This window comes from Ambystoma mexicanum, chromosome 11, assembly GCF_040938575.1.
Source record: "Ambystoma mexicanum isolate Mex_15411 chromosome 11, UKY_AmexF1_1, whole genome shotgun sequence".
NCBI classification, from domain to species: Eukaryota; Metazoa; Chordata; class Amphibia; order Caudata; family Ambystomatidae; genus Ambystoma; species Ambystoma mexicanum.
In genome coordinates this window covers 360,911,988-360,933,741 of record NC_090934.1, presented here as the reverse complement: position 1 = coordinate 360,933,741, position 21,754 = coordinate 360,911,988, and positions in this window count along the sequence as shown.

The window sequence follows — 21,754 nt, the reverse complement described above, 5'->3', positions numbered from 1 at the left end:
ACGAGAGCAGTCTTGGTCTGTAACTCTAAAAGGGACCTCTGAGACTTTTGATTTTTCAAGGGCTTTGAGGATCTTGAATAATTTACCCGGCGAGTTGGAGGCGGTCTCAATCTGGGCATTATGCAAGTTTTTTTCGTCTCCACGATTAGTGCTCTATATCATTGGTCCTGTTGTTTCCACTCCTTTTGGGTGGCATCCGATGGGTGATTTAACCATTGTTGTTCTAGCATTATTTTCCTCTTTATTAATGTCACTAGCTCGGGTTATACCATTTGTGGTTTCTTGAATTATCTCAGAATATTTTGGATTTCTCAGGGGCAATGTTATCCAACATCTTGCTGAAGGTATCATTGAAAATTGACAACATTTTGTCCACATGATCCTCAGGGGTGAGTGGGACATGATGGTATTCAGACAATGCTGCATGTCGGAGGGGCAAACATTTTTAAAGTTACACCCAGTGAGAGATTTCACAGTGTTGGAGGGTCATATCAAAGGGGTAGGGAGTACTAGTGAGAAGCTAACCTCAAAATGGTCAGACCAAATGCACGGCAAAGTGAGAATATTGTCAATAGTGAGGTTCCTGGTCACAACCCAATCTAAGCTGTGGTTGTTAGTCATAGTGGGATCAGAGTTGTTAACCTTGTGGTTGCTGAGTGATAGCGCTGTTTCAAGGGCGATCGTCTCTTTGTCCCCATGATCACCTCTGCAGCGGTTTAGGTCCCCCAAAAATGGTGTGGCTGAATTGGGGCGGATGATATCGTTAAGTAGTGTATTGATTTATTCATTCTAGTTGGGCATGTTACGGTGGGATGATAAATGTGAATGATGTTGACGCAGAAATGTGGTGACAAGGGTCATTTTAAGATGTAATACTTCACAGTCCGAGCAGGAAGTGGTTGCTGGAAACAGTCCTATATTGGATTTGGCAACAGTGGCCTCTCCACCCCCCCTTCCCTCGGCATGATCGGCACATAAAAAGGTATACCCGGGCAGTGAGTCTAGGGTAATGGCAGGGCCACTGGTATCCTGGATCCACGTTTCTGTGATGCAGAGGATATCTGCCTCACTGCTCAGGATGAGGTCATGTAGGTCCTGTGCATGCTTTACTAATGACTGTGTGCTGATGTGGATAATTTTAAGTACACTGGTCTTAGTCTCGGCCTGTGTTGGGGTATCATGGCTAAGGTGCTGGGGGACAGGTTGGCTAGTTGGTGATACTGAGACAAGGGGATCTGGACATAGTGAGGGGCCAGTAGGAGTGCCTGCTGATTTCAGGGTATCCAGTATTTCCCAGCCCAATGCTTTCTCAGGTTCTGCATGGGTCATACTGTCCGATGGTGTGGTTCCTGATGGGCCTAGGCCTACGCTAGGGCTGCCTAGCATGGAGTTTTTAAGTCTGTCAATAAGGTCAAATCTTTTTAAACAGAGCGCTGCCAGATTAATGGTTTCACTCTTTAGGAAGCCCATGTTGTTGTTCCCTTAGGTTCCGTAGGTGGGGAGAGGATTGAGGTTTCAGTCTCGCAGTCGAGTCCGGACGAGTACCGGTGAAGACCAGCTTGCCCCTGAACCACCGACACTGAAGCACCTGATGTTTTCTAAAGTAGCGTGCTAGGGTACCTGGTTAATGTAGTTCCCTTAAGCAGAGTAAGCTCTGGTAGTGAAATGACAAGTTTTAAAAGCAAAACTAAAAATGCAAGTGCTTTTTCTTACTGCGTATTTAAAAACAGGTACTGCACAGTGTTCAGAAATCAAATCCTCAGCGTTCAGAAACCAACTTTGGTGCAAAAGGATAATTAAACAATTACAGCAAATAAATGTGCCACTTGTCAGACACAACTGCTTCCAGTACTCAGTGTTCAGAACCAAAAAAACTTTGGTGCAAGATGGTAAAGTAAACAATTACAGCAAATACATGTGCGTTTTTCACGCACAACTGCTTCCCGGGAATAGCTTGCTAAAGCTCAATAGTAGCCTAACAGTAGTAGAATTTGACATTTTTTCAACTTGGTCAATCCACACAACAATCTTACCTCAATCATGGTACATTCGGGTCTTTCAAGGAGGCCTGGCATGGAAAAGGGGCTGTGGAGATTAGCCAATCAGGTTTGCTGGGTTTGGTGTACAGGAAGAGAGGGTAGTATGAGTTTTGTTTGCAGGAGTTGTGAGAGCAGTGACAATGGCTATGGCTATGTGTTTTAGAAGGCAGACTGTGGATTCTGGGGGACTCTTCAATTCAGTCATTGAAGGTGTATGTTGATAATCATGGCATACTTGGAAATATTGGATTGGATGAAGTGGAAGTGGGCAAACTTGCTTTCATTCTTTGAGAGTATGGCTCACTTTTAATGTCCAGACATTGTGATATGCATTGTGGAGGTGACAGTTTGCAGTTTGTGACTAAAGTGTTTTTGCAAGTTGCGCTGAAGGATTTCTTTAAAAGCCTAATGCAACTGTTTCCTGCGGCTCAAATTATTATTTTTTTGTAAAAACATCAGAGGTGTGCATAGAGATGTCCAACACAGTTTTTCAGTCCTGAAATTGAAGAATCAAGGCAGATTGTCAATAAAGGTGTATCTGGTTTTGTATATGCTGCAGGAATATCATCTTTAGAGAATGGTAATATTAGTTCACAAGGTGTGAATTTGATTTGCCCTGATGGAGTTCACTTCACAGATGTTGGAAATGCAATTTTCCTTTACAATCTTAGGAATTCATTAAAGAAGTTCTTGTGAGGAAATTGTAAAGGAAGATGTGGAGTGTACATTATTACTGTGCATAACAGCAGAAAAAAGGAAAACAAAGGTGTTTGTTAAAGGTTCTTTTCAGAGCCACCACTATAGATTAAATAATTTAAATAATGTTTAATTCTCCTTCCCCTTTGACTGGCTGCGATGTCTGTGTCTGAGGACGGCACATGCTACATCTGGGTTTTTTAAGGATGCCTGGCATGGAAAGGGGACTGTGGGTATCAGCCAATGAGGTGTTATGGTTTTGGTTTGCAGGAAGAGAGGGTAGTAGGTGTTTTGATTATTGTGTGTAGGGAAGATGGATGTGGCTTGTGCTCAAGAAAAGCACAATTTGTGTATGGTGGAAGATTGTTGGCTGAATAATGTAAAAAGGTAACCTGAGGTGTGTGGCATCTCTGGTACTATTGGTTTGGAGGGAGTGGAGGTTTGCTGATATACAGTGTCTGGGCTAGACTGCTTGAATCTGCTATCATTTTGTAAGACTATGGCTCACTTTCAATGCCCACATATTATTGTTCTTCATTTTGGAGGAAACAGTTTGTGGTACGTTTCTCCACTATATTTGCAGATTGTATTAAAATATATGTTCCCAAGCTTATTCGATTTGCAAAGGTTATTTTTTCAGGAATACATCCAAGGGAAGTGTGGAGATGCCCACATGTTTTTGTGCACAACTAGAAAAAGGTAGGCACGTTGTAAATAAAGGTGTATGTGCTTTTTTGAATGGTGTGGGCATGGCATATTTTGAAAACAAAAACATCAAGATGGATGCTGCAAACAATGTTCTGATGGATGGAGTGAATTTTACTGATTATGGGAATCAGAAGTTTCTTGTAAATATTCAAAATGCTCTCAGGCGGTTTAGGTGAAAAAGATGTACATTGCATATGAAAGTAGTTTTAGGAAATACAAATCAGAAAAGCAACACAAAAATCAAAACTGAAAAAACAAAAAAGGCTATTTTAAGATCCACAAGTTTACAATAAATTGTTGATATTAAGTGCGAACCTCCCCAACCCCTTCAATTGGACGATCTGTCCACGGACAGCACGTCCCAAACCAGGGTGTTTTGAGGTTGCCTGGCATGGAAAGGGGACTGAGGAGGCTGTGGACATTCGAGGTGTTGGCAGACATCGAAGGAACAGCCAATCAGGTTTCCCAGTTGTGGTGTACCAGAGAAGAGGGCAGCAGGAGTTTTGTTAGTAGGAGTTGTGAGAGGATTGAAAATGGCCAGGGCAATGTCTTTTACCATGCAGAGTGTTGGGATTTTGGGGGACACGTGGGTCCACTGGGTGAAGGTGTATGCTGAGCATTGTGGAATAGCCACAAATCTTGGATTCCCTGAATTGGCAGTGATCTGGTATGAAGTGTGAGGCATAAAGTGGGTTGACTTCCTCCCATTTTGTGCAAATATGGTTCAATTGAAACATCTGGACTTGATTATCATTCATTGTGGTGGGAACAGTTTGGGGAATGTGACTAGAATTCATTGCAGTTTGCAATGAAGGACACATTGGGAAAGTTGAAGGAAATTTTCCCTAATTTAAAAATGATTTGGTCACACATTGCACAGAGACAGATGTGGAGGTGTTCCAGTTCATTTGGTCAGCAAATGGAAAATGTGAGGCAGCAATGTCAATAAAGCTGTGTGTGCTTTTATTTGCGATGTTGGCGTGACATGGTTTCATAATGAGAACATTAAATTTGATAGGGCCAACATTTTTTGGCGAGATGGAGTTCATCTAACTGATGTGGGTAATCAGATTTTTGCGGAAAATATTCAAAATGCTTTGAAGCAGTTTTTGTGGAAGTGAGAAGAAATAGTGACACTCAGTGAAATATTTTCTTAGTTCAGTTTGTAAAACCAAAAATAAAAGATATATATAAAAGCCAAAACCCCCCAAAAAAGGTTTTTTTATGAGCCACCCTTTTGCAACGCAAAACAATTAGAAAGATTTCAATTGTTGTACGGCTGGAATAATTAGATGTCCATGGACTACTATACTGTCCGTGGACTTTGTAGAATGCCCAGGGGCTTACGAAATATTTTTCACACTCCTATTTTTAAACTGTGAGAGGTGGCTCCTAAGAGAACCTTTTTTTGCATTTTTTCAATTTTGATTTGTTTTGGCATTTTTTCTCAGGCGAGGCAAGGTAGGGGAGGGAAGGGAGGGCAGGGGCGGCACCAACCACAGGGATGAAGCGGCAGGTGGAGAGAGGAAGGCCTGGTGCAAGAAGGACAGTGATAGGGAACATTTTTAATCACATGATTTTTCACATACTGTACAAGTTCTTTCAAATGTTTACTAAGTCCATCTAATTTGTTGGACAAGTTCATGACATGATTATTTACAGTTGGAGATAGGGCTTCTGTTTGTGATTCTGGGGATTGGATACAATTCAAATGGGGCGTGGTTTCTTCATGAAAACTATGTACTGGAAGAGAAATAGAAATTGTGATTTTAGTAAGGTGTGTACAAAATACATTATTTGTTCACATTAAAATAACTATTGTATACCATTGGAGATGTTATCGTAATTCATTCTTTCTTTTTGGGCGTTCTCCTGTAACCATTCATGTGCTTGCCCTTTCTGTGAGAAAAAAAGGGGCTTATGTGTCATGTAATAAAAGCTAATAAACGCAAATAAATATAATGCACTTATTATTTAATGAGAATGTGTTATCCAATAAGCAACTGGTGTTTCTTAATCTGTATGCAGAGCTGTACTGAGGAGATTATATTAAGGGTACTGTTATGGTTTGTGATTGGTGCATTCCATTGTAATGTGTGTTATATCAAAACATAATTCATATTTTTGACCGTGAGTGTTTGTACAAAAAAGTATATCTGCATGTTGTAAACATTAGTTGTGATTTTAGGTACATCTGTTTGTTGGTTGCTGGGTACATCTTTTTTGGGTCTCCCCTATGATTCTGAGAATTGTAAATGTTGCCCGATGCCCGCGCACTACCATGCTGTCCGCTGACTTCTTACCTGCTATATTCGGGGCGAGTATTGTATAAGGGACATCAAACAGATTAAAGGGGCACTAGTAAAATATATGAAATTCACTGCAAAATCTTTGTTAAAGGGACGTTATAGTTAAATTGCACTAACAAAAACCCATGAAATTCAGGGAAAAAACGATGCTAAAGGGACATTATGGTTACAAGTAAGACCAAAAAACCCTTGAAATTCGCCAGTTATGGTATGGTAAGCAACCATAACTCGCGCCACCTCAGTGCACTGCTAAGAGTAACACCCAGGACATCAAAGATGACATCACAAATGTCATTGATGACATCACCGATAACATCATATATGAAATTAATTGTGATAAAAAGTCTCTAACGGGGGTTGTGTTTATAATGTTAGTAACACGATGTGAGAGGTAATCGAGAGATCCATCATGAACTATTTAATGTATGAAAGAATGTACTAATCTCAACAAAGCATAACATTGGAGTGTTGTTGTCAATACAGGACCCTAATCATACATAGACATTGGCAATGGCGTCAGCAATCACTATAGAAGTAAAATATTTTTAATTTGGCAATTTTGGATAGTAAAATAATGAATGGTACCTTATCCGAGTTTTGAGTAATGATACAGATGGAATAAATAGCTAATAGCTAAGAGCTAATAGCTAATAATTGAAGACTTACTACATACTTGTGTTAGTACAAACAATACACTTCAAGGCCTACAATGCATACAAATCTGAAGCACATATAAGGAAACTTAAGTAAGGAGGAAAGAAACAACACCACCAAAAAATAAAAGCAACATTAGACTTTATCATGAAGTACACAAATGATTTGTGTGTTTGAGGCTTTCTTATTTAGTCATGTATGTGTACCATGAATTAAGGGCAAATACTAAGGAAAGTGCCTTAACAACATACAAGAAGGTTCATGCGTACATATGTAACACTTTTTAATTGGTAAAACGGTCTCTAGCAGTGAAAAAAATAACGTGGCCTGAATGGTTCCATGCGATAATGTCTCTGAAAAAATGTTGCCATACAAGAATGGCGCCGTTTTTTGCGGCGATATTACCATATGGAAACTTCAGGGGATGCCCGAGCTACCCCCACATTTTTTTAAAGTGAGCGGGGGACACCCCCATAACCGCCCTCCCATTTACCCCATATATTGTCCCCATAAATAATGTTGCCTATGCCGTTTCCCAGTGACTATATGTATGGCGACATTATTTATGGGGATAATATTACCTGATACCGCCTGAATATGTCAGTGAACAAAAACAAGTGGCCCAGATATGTGATGTCATCGGTGGTGTCATCAATGACATTTGTGATGTCATCTTTGATGTCCTGGGTGTTAGTCGTATTAGTGCACGTAGGTGGCACAAGTTATTGTTGCTTTGCTACCATAACTGGCGAATTTCAAGGGTTTTTCAGTTTTAACATTGTTTTTTCACTGAATTTCATGGGTTTTTATTAGTGCAACTTAACCATAACATCCCTTTAACAATGTTTTTTCAGTGGATATATAAATATTTATATATATATATATATATATATATATATATATATATATATATATATATATATATATATATATATATATATATTGAAGGCGCGTAGCCTAAGTCGGGCAAACTTTTTGAACATTAATCGTGAAGCAGAATCAACAGATAATAACAATGTAATTCACTTAATTCTCACATACAGTACGCGCTCTAACAATATCTGACAAATTCTACATACACATTGGCATGTTCTTCTATCAGATGAAACCTTGGCACCCCATCTTGAAGATAGAGTGAATATAACTTTTAGAAAGTCTGCTTCTTTAAAGGATTTACTGGTCAGTAGCTATTTGGCCCCCAGGACCACAAACTCTAATACTATCACTTGGCTGAATAAAATGACTAATGTTTTTTTCAAGTGTATGAAGTGCAAGGCATGCAAATATGCATGGAACACAACTGAGTATGTACATCTATTGTTGGGCCACAAAGTTGAGTTAAAAACAAGGATCTCCTACAACACAGAATTCGTTGTATATGCCCTCATGTGTTCATGCGACCTCTGGTACATTGGGAGTACCATTGGAAAATGTAATTTTACAATACATGAGGGCTATAAAGATATTCAACGCCTCTTACTCAATGGCAGTACATTTTCGTGATGTGCATGATGGAAAAATGGAAAGCCTGAGATTTTTTGGTTTATATCACATCGAGGAAAATCCTCGTGGGGGCAATAGAGAATTAGAACTACGCCAGATAGAAACCCGGTTTATATTAGACATTGGAACAAAAAAAAACAAGGGACATAACCTCGACTAGGAATTATACACATTCTTGGGCACTTGAGTATATGTGAAAATGAAATGTGATTAAGGGGAATATTCTGTTGAATTATCTGCTTTACTTTAATTATGTCAACTAGCATCCTTTATTCTTCTACTCCCCTTTTCTGCCTTTACATATGAATTTCAATTAATCGGCTGCTTTTCCAAAGGTTATTGTGTCTTTCAATGGGAGTTTCTTCACCCCTTATTCTTTCACTTTTTTTCTTTTAAAACTTTTTTTTATCAATCTTATAAGTATTTTATGAAAATTATGATATTGATTGAAGGCACAGCTTGTAGATTTGTGGTTTAAGTTTCCTTTCCTTTCAATAGCCCAATAGAGACTGATGGATGACACAATGGTGAGCACTAGGCACTTTATTGTTCAAATGAATGCGGCTTGGCCTTAGAGATTTGTAATATCTAGATAAAGGGTGTTTTTCATGATGAAAACATTTTTCTTATTGAAAAAGATATATTTTATTGAAAAAGAAGAAAAAAATGTGTTTATTGAATATTGTGATCCATCTGTCTTCACCACACGAATATCAATGTGCAATATATAGTTAATATATTTAATATATTCAGGTAAATGTGAAATCATTGAATGGCAGCCTGGTAAGCTATGCACTATGCACTTTAGATATTCTAAAATCTGTTGACTTCATTGCTGTACCCCACTTGAAAAAGTAGTATGACAGGTAAATAATGAATATGAGTATTTGCACTTTTTATTGTTCTCGCTACTGAGCGTGGTTAGAGTTACATGTTGTGGCAGCTAAGGAATATATGCACAAAGCACTTTACAAAATTCATAAGGTAATGAGAGTATGTTTCTTTTAACAAAATTGGCTGTAATGTAGAGCATTTGTACTTTTTTCTGATCTCGCTATTGGGCATGGTTAGAGGTACATGTTGTGGCAGCTAAGAAATATATGCATGAAGCACTTTACAAAATTCATAAGGTAATGAAATGATGTTCCTTTTAACAAAATTGGCTGCAATGCATATTTACACATTGATTAAGATTAAGAGAAAATTGCATATTCCAAAAGAATCGGATATTTCAAAGCATGGATAATGTTTTTAGGTATGCATTGAGCATAATATACTGGTGGTAAGGCATAGGTAAGACACATATGTATAAACACAAGTGACCCTTACAAAATGGCCACCGCAATAAACTATCAGTTGGCTTGAGTCATGTTAGATCCCAAAATATGGAAAGTGAAAATGGACAATGGACACTGACCCTAGAGTTGTGTATTTAAAGTGTAACTGGGTGTGTTGTATTTTGTGTGTGAACAAGCGGCAAGGACGCTGTGAAATGAGTCGCTCCATGTGATGTTTCTCCTTTAAACTTTTGCCAAATAAACTGGATATGATGAAGATCTGATGGCTGTCGGGTTGATTTCCTAAAAACTTTGGCAGAGTTATATGCTGGCATCCATTTTGTGTGGAATGCAAATACCTTTGCGGGAATCCGTATATATATATATATATATATATATATATATATATATATATATATATATATATATATATATATATGGATAGATAGATAGATATAGATAGATATATAGATATATTAGACAGCCACTGCAGTGGCTGTGTAGTTATGGTTAAATTGCTAATTCCATAGGAAGAGAACTTTTTGGGTGGCTTATAACTTCGATCTCCCTGGACGAATCCTCACCAAACTTTACAGTATATGGCCCACTCATAATTGTTTTGCAAAGTTTGGTGAGGTTTGGTCCAGGGGGGGCAAAGTTATAGGGGGGGCTCCCAAAATGTCTTTTTTCCCCATAGAGTGAATGGGGAAAAAACCTTGCGCACGCCTACAGCCCAAACAGCTGGATGGATTTTCACCAAATTTGCGGCAGGAGCAGAGTCCACCGATTGGCTGGAGTGAGGCGTGATGTGTGTCAGATTGTTCGGTGCCGCCAACAGCGCAGCACCGAACAGAGGCGAAATGCAGTTTTGGGGAGTGTTTGGTTTGCAAGAGTGCTTGCGGAGGTTTGGGGAGTGAGAGATGGGTCAAATACTGTATTTGTTTAGGTGGCAGGTGCTACTGATGTATTCACCATGCCCGCGCTGTCCGGGATGTTTGTAATTAGTGAAAATGAGGGGTGTCCTAAGGATAGTATTCCCATCTGTGCTGTCCGCAGGCAAGTTGAAACTGTTCTAAGGACACATGCGGTGTCAGCGGACATAAAAATTGACCAAATGCCGCAGTTCAAATGTTTGACTACGTCCCAATGTTGTCACAATTCAAAACAAAAAACATTGGAATGAAAAATTGGTCCTTCCAAAATAAACACACCTTTGACATCATGATAAAACAACGCAAGAGAAGGATGAGAGCTGAAATTCGCAAAAACAACCAAGGTCCAACTGATGAAATATCGAAGAAAAACAAAGTAGTGAGACAAGCCTATAAGAACTGGATTAAAAGCCATCGAGCGATTATACATCAAAATGACGCAGAAGCGATGATGATGACACTAACGAAAAAAGACAGTGGGGAATTCTGGCGCACAATCAACAGCTTGGAAGCGCCACAATTCGTCTTGCAAGCTTGCCCAGTGTCAGAAAAAGAATGGGTGAATCACTTCACAGCCTTGTATTACAAAGATCTTGAGCCAAATAATGTTCCCTCTGATGCAACAACATGGAACCTACAGTTCTCAAAAGAAGACATCTACGAGACAATCGTGAGAGCAAAAAATTCCCGGGCACCTGGCCCTGACGGGCTGTCGAACAGTATGATTAAACAATTTCCGGACTTGTGGGCTGATTTTTGCTGCGAATTATTTGAGAGAATTAATACTCAAAAGCAAGTACCAGCCTCGTGGAAGACTGGAATAATCGTACCAATATTTAAGAAAGGCAATAGATTATTACCAATGAACTATAGACCAGTGGCCTTACTCGACGTTTTGGGCAAGATTTTCTCTTCATTGTTACACAAGAAACTGACTGCTTGGGCAAAAACAACAAACAGAGTGGACTCACGACAGGCAGGGTTTGTAAAATCAGTTGGCTGCTCACTGAACCTGCTTGTTCTAAACCTGTTGAAAATGGAGGCCCTTAGAACAAACACGAAAGTGTATTTGGCTTTTGTTGACTTCTCCACGGCCTTTGATATGGTCGACAGAGAAATCTTGTGGCAAAAGCTAGAAATGTGGGCCTGTCCTCCAGGCTTACTCGCTGCCATAAAAGAACTTCACAAGGATACCTCAATTTCCATTAGACTTGACCGACTTGGGACCCTGTCAACCCAAATTATGACGCACAAAGGGGTTAAGCAGGGATGTCCCTTAGCAGCAGCTATCTTCAGTCTCTTTATCTCCGATATCGGAGCTACAATTCAATCTGTGAGATCATTCTCACCAAAACTAAATTCTTCGAAGATAGAGTGGTTACTATACGCCGATGATTTGGTAATATTAGATCTGACCCCAATAGGGCTCCAACGAAAATTGGAAGCAGTCCACAACTATGTATGTCAGAACAAGCTAAAGATCAATACTACAAAAACTGAAATATTGATCTTTGAGAATCTAAAAACAAGCTGGCAACAAAAGGGCTCAAGACAGACATGGCATCTAAATCACGAGACACTGCAACTGTCCAAGAGCGTGAAATACCTGGGCATGATCTTGAATTCCAGCATCTGTGATGAACCATGGGTAACAGATTCCAAGCGAAAGTGTGGCCAGTTGGCCTGCCAAGGCCTTGTGATACATAAAAAATATGGACGCTTCTCACTGCAACCACTTCGGAATTTCTATATACAGAAAGTGTCTCCAATTCTGGCATATGGAGCCGAAAACGCATTTGGCTGTCCGTCAACTCACTGGGCCATGTTAGAACACATGTTCTGGACCAAAGCACTAAGTCTTCCGCCTGGAATTGCTACAGTTTGCTTACGTTATGAATTAGCCTTAACATCATTGCACGCCAAGATATGTTGGAACCAACTCTCATTGTTTCGGAAAACGAGAGTAGAAGAAGGAATCCTCCAATTTCAAATTTTCCATCATGCCTCGCTTGAAGGGCCAGGTATTTTGTCACAATGGGTAAGACGTTGCGAAGAGTTGTTAACAATGTATAACATCACCCTGGAAACCTTACTCACAAACCCCACAGCAGCCAAAAAGAAAGTATGGCGCGGGGATTGGGTAAATACATGCAGCGAACGTAACAACGTCAAAGCGATGAAAGATTGCCCCGCTGAAGCAAGAGGATACGACATCCTCCAAAAATATCTAACTCGATTTCCTAATCCAAAAGCAAGAAGATCATTTATGCTCTTCAGATTAAACGCAATGAAAACTAAAGACAGAATTGGTCATTGGGCGTGTAATACACATATGATCCCAACCTGTCGGTTGTGCAAAAACGAGCTAGAATCTCTCAAACATATAGTCTTGTTCTGCGCTGTCTTGAAAGACGTAAGATCAATTCACCTGGGACGATGGAATGATAATAACTTATCAGCATGCGCGGACGAGTGGTGGCAGACCATGTGGAACGGGCAAGACATGAAATTAATTATACCTTTGACCTCCTTCCTGGCAGTGATAGAAGAGAGACTAAAAGACAATAATGAGTAATTAAAGGTCGGCACCATTCCCACTGTACACCAGGCATTAAAGAAAAGCGGAGTAACGCTTGAACACGAGACTATAAAGAAGAGGTCATTTGGGAGAGACTTGAATACCCAACGTAATTTTTAAAATTTTCTTATGTGTTGCAAAACATTTTAAAGGTTTGAATTTAAACCAATAAAATAAAAAAAAATAAAAAAAAAAAAAAAATGTTTGATTCTATGGGTGTGATATGCTGCGGTGGTTGTGGCCAGGGCCTACAGTCTTGGCTACATGGCCAAAGGCCATGCACCCAAGACCGAAGTTATAAGTACTGAAGTTATAAGCTACCATGGGTGTGATATGCTGCGGTGGTTGTGGCCAGGACCTAGAGTCTTGGGTGCATGCCATGCTGGCTTATAACTTCGCTCTCCCTGGATGAATTCTCACGAAACTTTGCAGAAAGTGTGATATGGGTGGACCCATATAGACAGTTAAAATGTTTGATTCTATGGGTGTGATATGCTGCGGTGGTTGTGGCCAGGGCCTAGAGTCTTGGGTGCATGGCCTTTGGCCATGCACCCAAGACTGAAGTTATAAGCGCTGAAGTTATAAGCCACCATGGGTGTGATATGCTGCAGTGGTTGTGGGTGTGATATAGTGGAGTGGTTGTGGCCAGGGCCTTATGCACTGAAGTTATAAGCCAACATGGATGGCTTATAAATTCACTTTCCATGGTTGAATTCTCCCCAAACTTTGCAGAAAGTGTGATATGGGTTGGCCCTTCTAGACAGTTAAAATGTTTGATTCTATGGGTGTGATCTATGGGTGTGATATGCTGCGGTGGTTGTGGCTAGGGTCTAGAGTCTTATGTGCATGGCCGCGAATATCTATCAAATGTTTGCAAATCTACAGTTTGTGTACTGCTTGATTTGTATAGTTTGTATGTGAAGTTTTGGCTACGTCATGTCATTAGATTGTAGAGTTTGGTAACAAGCACTGTAGTATTAAATATCAATGGAAGTGAACATTTTGTATTGTGGTGTATGGTTAGATGATTGCTTCAATGGTTCTGTTATGCAGCAGTATTTATGCGTTCTGTTAGAATATACTTACTTTTTTTGATTGGATATATTTTTTTCATGAGTTGGGTAACTGGAGCACATATTCTTTTTCAATTTCTGTGATAAAAGAAAAGAGCATGTTAGTGTATGTATTTTATAAAGACTTATTACATTGCATAATAGACATTTCAGCTTTTTTTCAACCCTCATATTTAGTAGTTCACAAACCAGTGTAATGTGCAATTTGCTCAGTTTCTGTGTTTGTTTTTCAAAACATTGGGTCTGTGGGAAAAAAATCCATGTTGCATTAAAAAAAACCTTTTTTTGTAATGCTACAGTCTATTTGTTTGTTTGTTTTCAGTGTTTGCTTGTTGTTTCTGGCTAATCTTCTATCTGTTGGCTTGTTGCAGATTTTTGGAGCTGTTAGATACCTGGCGTATTCTAACTGTCTATGTTGTGTTATAATTTAGTGGTATTGATTTATCTGTTTGGTTGTTGCAAAATCTTGGGGCAGTTAGATACCTGTTGGCGTATTCTAACTGTTTATTTATTGTTACAATTTAGTGGTATTCATTTATCTGTTTGGTTGTTATAGAATCTTGGGGCAGTTAGATACCTGTTGGCGTATTCTAACAGTTTATAGTTTTTTAATTGAAGATTTGTTAATGTTTAAGTACAGATTAGCTTTTAAATTTTGGTTTTAAGTAGATTAAATAAGCGTTTGTAAAATTTGCTGGTAATCTCTGCTTTAGAGTAATGGTACTATCATTACATTCGATCCATACACATTTCTTTTTTATATATGCAGTGTAGTGACCTGCATTGGTTGTGGCTCCTGCGTGGTAGATTATACCTATTGTTGTGAAGGTTTTCTTACCAAGTCATACTTGAACTTGTGTGAATCCAGTCAACTTGCAGTTGTTTTTGGTACCATCTGCATTGTAACATAGAAGCATTAGTATTACGTATTTACTATGTGTTTGTATTAGTAAGGTGGAGCGATTATCTGAATTGCAGGTAGTACATAATCTACCATGGTTTGCATTTTGTACAAGTTGCTGAAATGGAACGGATTTAGAATTAGGTATGGATACATACACAAAACGCTCATTAGGGATTTGTTCATGTGTCACATTGTTACAGAGAGTGCATCTATGTTTCCACATGTATGAAATCTGGAATATTTCATGTATAGGTATGTTTTTGTTTTCCAGTACTTGTAGTAAGTACATTAGAAATTCTTGTGGATCTTCTTGTGAGTTTATAGTGAATTCCACCATTCCAGCACAGTAGTCCAATTTTTTTCTTATTCCATGAACACTATACGTGTTGTCAGGATTGTTTGTTGCATTTCTATGAAGTATTAACATTTGCAAACACAATTGGCCTGTACTATGTAAGTAAATGTTGTCAACAATTGGTGGCAATTGAAATAGAATATTCATTGCTACATTTACACCAGTTATATTTGAAAATTTGAATGGACCAGATAGTTCTGTATCCAAGTCATTTTTTCGGAGTGTCTGTTTCTTCTTTGAAGAAGTACCTGAGTTACTTTGAGTAATAGGTTCTTCTTTGGTTGTGGTAATTGATGAAGTATTAGCTTCTTTTACTCTCTTTGGAGGATGTGCAGTCGGAACTTTTGCATTTCTGTTTGAATTAGTTTTCTTTTACAACATTTTCCTTTTTGTGGAACAGGATATGTTTTTAGATGGGGGGTGTATAGTGAACGTAGTCTATTATATTCTAAAATGCAAGGAATATCAGCGTTTACTTTACTTGCATCAAAGTTGATTAGAAATAGACCGCCAAGTGTACGTAAGCGTGATAGTGCTACGTAGCTCATGCCTTCTTTAAAGAATGTGTTACCAATATCTATCAATGCTTTGTCTAGGGTAAGACCTTGTGATTTATGAATGGTGACTGCGTATGTTAGAGTTAGAGAAAATTGTTCTCTGCGTACATACATGTCTTTGAAGAGAAGTGTCAAGTATTCTGATGCGTTTCAGCACTTTTAAAACAGCCTTAGCAATATTAAGCAACATGCACTTCTAAAGCAATATTAACAGTATTAAGTTTGTTCTGCTTTATCATGCCTTGAAACATGTATGCGACAGTAAGAGAAAAGTGCTGTCAAGAAAGCGTATTTATGTTCAGCTTCGCACAGCTTGGCTTTTTGCTATTAAGCAGTTCCAAATATGGAAATCCGATTCCGGACACAAAATGTTGGATTCATGATAATTAATATGGGCAGAAGTTCCGGCATTTAGGCTGGCTACTTAAAATGGTGCCTTAAGCATCCGAATAGCCATAAATGGTTAGAACCATATATGGACAGCCGACATTTCCTATACTTGGCTGTACAAAGGTTACAGGCGGGCGCTGCCATACAAAGGTGACTCTAGTGCGCCTTGATTTTAACACAAGGAATCAGAAAGGGTTATTCGAGAGCATTTCTGTGGAGCTGGTTGGATAGCGGCCAGGACAGAAGTGCTTGGCAGGAAATTGATGGCTTCCAGCCAGGACACAAAGTGTTGGCTTGAACCCAGCCAGGACAAATTGGCTGCTGCCCCAGCAAGTGAGTCATCTAGCGATCTCTGCGGTGACTATAAATAAACCGCAAGCGCGGAGACAGAAGGAGACGCAGGGCTGGAGGTGACAGGCAGCAAGCAGGTGCTTCCCCGCAGCACGATGAACTGGGACAGAGTCCAAGCCAAAGCATAGCGCATAGCGCTTAGATGTGAGTAATTATGTTGGAGATATTTTACCTTATGCAATGATGCGATGCACTGTGATTGATGAAAAGAAATTAAATAATACACAACAAGGCTATTTGGATTATGCTATCATATCATTTAGAAAGGAAATAATGCAACAAGAGATATGCTGGTTCTATACGCAACTATAATCCTAATATTAACCATTTTGTCTTATTTCTGTAACATCGCTATTTTGATGATACTTACCTTTATATATAGAAAAATAAATAATCTATAAAATACAAACTCCTGAGTGGATCTATGCGTGAGAGATGTAATCATATTGTACTCTGACCCTAAGTGCTCAAATTTAATACATTCATGTTTAGCTAACTTATGCGGGCTCTGGGACGAACAGTGGGCGCAATTCCAAACAGAGATTTCCAATGAGCAGGCTATCCTAAAACTGTGATATAGTTCTCAGCTCTCCCCAGGGGTAACCAGGGGAGGGTGGGTCTCTATAAGCACGACCCTAGGAGTGTAAAAACGTGACAGAAGGAATCGAGCTGTTGAGCGCCCTATCCTTTTTACTTCTGAAAGTTTGTCAAAGAGAATATTGACAAACTGAATGTCGTTGTCACGTGGGTACGTTTGAAAGCCAGCAACTGTACCCAGTGCTCCATTAACTAGTCCTTGCTCTGCGTCAAGGTTACGTTTAAGCATTACTCTACATTTTAAGGATAATTTTAATATTTTCTCCAAACCAGCTGTGTTGGAGATAGAATTTTCTAAGGTTTTTAGTCTTGTTGTGGCTTGTTGACACATGGGTAGTGTCATACCATGTACGTCCAGTTTGTCTGTGGAGCAAATTTCAATTATTGGTTGTATTTCATTTTTTCAACATTGATTCATTGAATTTGGAACAGTTTGCAAGAGTTGGCATTGAGTACATACAATTGACATTTTTGTGCGCTAATTGTTCCATAACATCAGTAGCACATGAGATATGGCCATAAAGTGCATGAATGTGCTGGCTTTTTAATATTGATTGTACTTCTTGAGATAGTACACCAACACTAATACTTTTTAAAATGTTGGCGTAAGTGAGGTCTGCAGATTGGCGCATGTTTTCTGTTAATCTCTGTATTGGAAATGTTGACATTTCCTATGCTGCCAACAGTTTTACGGCAGAGTTGGTGTCCTAAGGTTTTACAAATAGGTTCACCTTTCACTGGTGTCAATTGAAGAAGATCTCCGAAAACAATAATGTGTTTTCCTCCAAAGAGCTCCTCGTAGTTTATTTTGAGTACTTCTTGCAATCTGCGGTGAATCAAAGCCAACATTAGGTTGGAGACCATGCTCACTTCATCTATTAGTATCATTTTCATTTGTTTTAACACTCTGCGTAGTTCCATTGCAGCTTCTGTAGAAAATGTGTAATATTCTAATTTGTTTTGGTGTTCTACTGGAAGGAGTAGTAATCAGTGTAAAGTGACATTGCCTATGCTGTAGGCAGCTAAACCTGTGGGGGCAGTTACAACAGCTGACAGTTTGTTGTTTGTCAATTTGTCGAAGGAACTTGCTGATGATTTTGATTAAGAATGTTTTGTCTGAACCAGCTTCACCACTGACGTATAGTAGCATAGGTTTGTAATTTTGGCAGGTACATTCTTTATTTTCATTCTGTACACCATATGCAATTGCTTTTGTTACTTCTTGAAAAATGGTGCGCTGCTCTTTGTTCAGTTTCGATTGTAGTACAGTTAAATCTTCTGTATCTTCTTCATAGTGACACATGGTGTTCTCTATTTCTGTCGTAGCTAATTCTGACTCATTTGCTATTAGTGGCTGCCCCAGTGGTTCTTGTCTTCCTCTTACAGAAGGTTGACTACTGTCGGGAGTGTCCTTATCTAGTTGGGCCTGGAGTTCTTCTTCGTGTTGCTGTTCATTGTGCAACGTTGTTTTGGACTGCTTAAAGTTTATATCGGTGATAGTGCTTTCATTTGCTTTGAAAGCGTCTTCATAGGAGTCATAGTTTTCTAGTATCTCTTCTTCTTTTCTCCACGGTTTAAAAAGTTGTAGCAGGGACATGTAATGTAGTTCTTTCTGTTGAGGAGTTTTTAATGGCAATTTGATATGATTAATTAAGCTTTGTTTGGTAAGTTTCACTAAGCTGCCTTCACAATCTGTCACTCTATATCTACCTTTTTTTTCGTTGGGTTTTATATTATTTTTGTATGTGAAGTTTTGGGCTATGTGGTATAGACACATGGGGCCTCATACGAGTAGCCTGGTAAAAACGGGTTAATTACCGGCATGCCGGTAAGAGCAGGTCCGTGCTCATATGAACCCGCTAATAGCGGGTGATTATGAGTGTGCAAGCACGCGCGAACCCCCATGACGGTAATGGTAATACCGGCATGCCGCTAAAGGCCCTCCAACCCCCCGATAGCGGCATCACGGGACCTGCCGATACCGGCACCGCCTCAGAGCAACCCCTAAATACCAGCCCGGTAATACCACCATGCTAATACCGGGTTCGCAAAACCGGACCCGGAAATTACGTCATCGCGCAGGAACGGGAAATGGGCAGGCGGCCATCTTTAAAAACACAATCCATTGCCATCCTCCCTAACCACCAGTCTTTTCGTGTCGTGCTGTGCTGGAAAACCCTGAGGATGTCCAAGGCCACCCGGAAGACGATCACCCGGCAGCGGAAGAAGCTTTTTTCAGACGCTGAGCTCAATATGCCTGCCGACACTCTGGCTGCACATGCAGCCATAATAAAAAGCAATGATATGAAGCGAGAAGCCCAGATTAGGAGAAAGGAAATATGGCAGGAGGTTGCTGGAAGGTGTCGGCCGTGGGGACCACCCCACGCACCGTGCGTGACTGCCGCAAGAGGTGGGACGACCTCCGCTTGAGGGTGCGAAACATCCTATCGAGCAACAGGAGCGTGGCCATGGAGACAGGTGGGGGTCAAAATTCACCTGCTAACCTGATGCCCTGGGAGGAGACTGCCAGCACTTTCATTGATCCTGAGTCAATAGAGGGATTCGGAGAGATGGAGATAGGTGCGGCATCATCCACAGAAAGAGGTGAGTGACCCTGCACATCCCTGTAGGGGAAAACATGACCTAGCACTAGTGACGTGGATGCGAGACTAGGCAAGGCAACGCATGTCCCTACACCCACATCACCATATCCAAGTCAAGATTGCGGCCCAAACCCTGCCACACAGAAATGCATGCTGAGTGCAAATCCCATAACCTACACACGGGCAACATACCAGGACCGTGCCCATGTAACCCAACACACAAACCCCATATCAACGGCATGCCACCTGCCATGCAGTGAATGCTAACATGCCCCTTCTGAATACCCTGCGTGACACACCTGTAAGACATGAATGCATGATCGAATTTATAATGAACAGCACCATCGTATGCCTGTGCCATGTCACACCATCACTGATACCCTGCATCTCTTCTACCCCCCAGGCACCGATGAGGAAGAAGCAACCCAGGAGACCACCGTGAGGGCATCCACCTCACACCCTAAGAAGAGGGCAACCACCACCACCACCACTTCTGCTGGAGGCAAGCAGGCCACAGCCCCTGCTTGTGCCTGTGCGAGCTGGGACACAGCCAGCAACACCTGCTGCCAGTGTGCCTGACACACTACTGACCCAGCAGGCCACACCCACACCTGTCAAAGGGGAGTCCTTGGAAGCACTAGCCTCCACTAGGGAAGAACTTGATGCCAGTGTGGAGCCTGAGGGAGACACCGAGGTGACATGCCCGGCCACCCCGAACCCCGTACCTACCCCCTCGCCCCAACACCTGCAGTCATCCACCTGCAGTGAAGCTGATCCCTGCCTCTGTGACTGTGACCTACCCACCTCTGATGAGTACAGTGCCGAAAATGCCGTCCACGTGACTGCACAACCCACCACTCCAGCCCCCTCCAAAACCCTGGAGACACGATTGTCGGCGGTGGAGGCCCGACAGGAGGCCATGTTAGACCTACTCCGCCAGTACATAGCGGACTGGGGAGGAAACCAGGCGGGGTATTGCCACAGAAATTACAGGGACCACAGTGGCCATCGCAGCCAACACAGCCGCTGTTAATGCATAGGCTCGGATAATGAGGGACTGCCTGGGGGCGGTGACACAGGTGCTGACTTCAATGCGACTCACCTACTACCTCCACACCAGCTTCATTTGTCCCCACCAGCCCAGTGCGCCAGACACGTAGGAGTGCAAGGCACACTGAAATGCTGCCTCCTGACAGGAAAAAGTCCCGGAAGTAGTGTGGGCGGACAATGGGAGTGGGACACAAGGCTGGGGGTGAAGGGGTGCATCTTGTGGAGTCTATTGGGGGTATTGGTGTTGGTTGGGGGGGTTTTGGAGTTTGTCGGGGGGGGTTTGGAGTTTGTTGGGGGGGTTTTGGAGTTTGTCAGGGGGGTTTTGGAGTTTGTTGGGGGATCTGGGAGTTTGTTGGGGGGTTAGGGAGGGGGGAGTGGGCACATTTTTGCTGTTGTAAATAATACACACGTTGTGATAAGAAATATCCATGGCTGGACATTGTTATTTTCGTGTGCATCCATTTAATGTGTTACAGTGTTCAGTGCCAAACTCCCAACATTCCCTGTGGGCATGTCCACATTGGCCGAGTGTCTGACTGACACATGTCTTTCATAGTCCCTGTAGGTCAGGAGTATTTGTGAATCTGTGCTTGGCGTACTGCATGGCCATCCCATGCATCATGTACTAGCAGGGGGGCTACTTCACCTCCGTCTCCATCCTCATCATCCTCACCCGGGGCATGCATGTCAATGTCAGGTGGCAGTGGTACATTTCTCCGGACGCACATGTTCTGCAGCATGACACAGGCCATGGAGATCTTTGCCACCTTCTCAGGCCTATATAGGAGTGCCTCACTAGACCTGCTTAGGCAGCGGAAATGCGCCTTCAACAGGCCAAAGGTCTGCTCTATCACAACACGGGTGCGTGTGTGCACACAAATGAACTCCTCTTCATGGCTGTTCTGCGGGTTCCGCACAGGGGTATGTTGCCACGGCCTCAAGGGATATCCTCTGTCACCTGCAAGCAAATACAAATAGGTGCGTGTCACTCTGAGCTGGCACCTTCAGGAAGCACAGTCATGGCGGCAGCAATTTGGTGTGGACATGCACATGTCCCTGTACATATGCAAAATATTCACCTAGATGCATTCTAAACTGTTTTGAGGTGTGGTAGTCTGGATGGCGTTCAATAGATGATGCAGGGTGTAAACATGCATGCTGAGGCGGATGTATTGTCG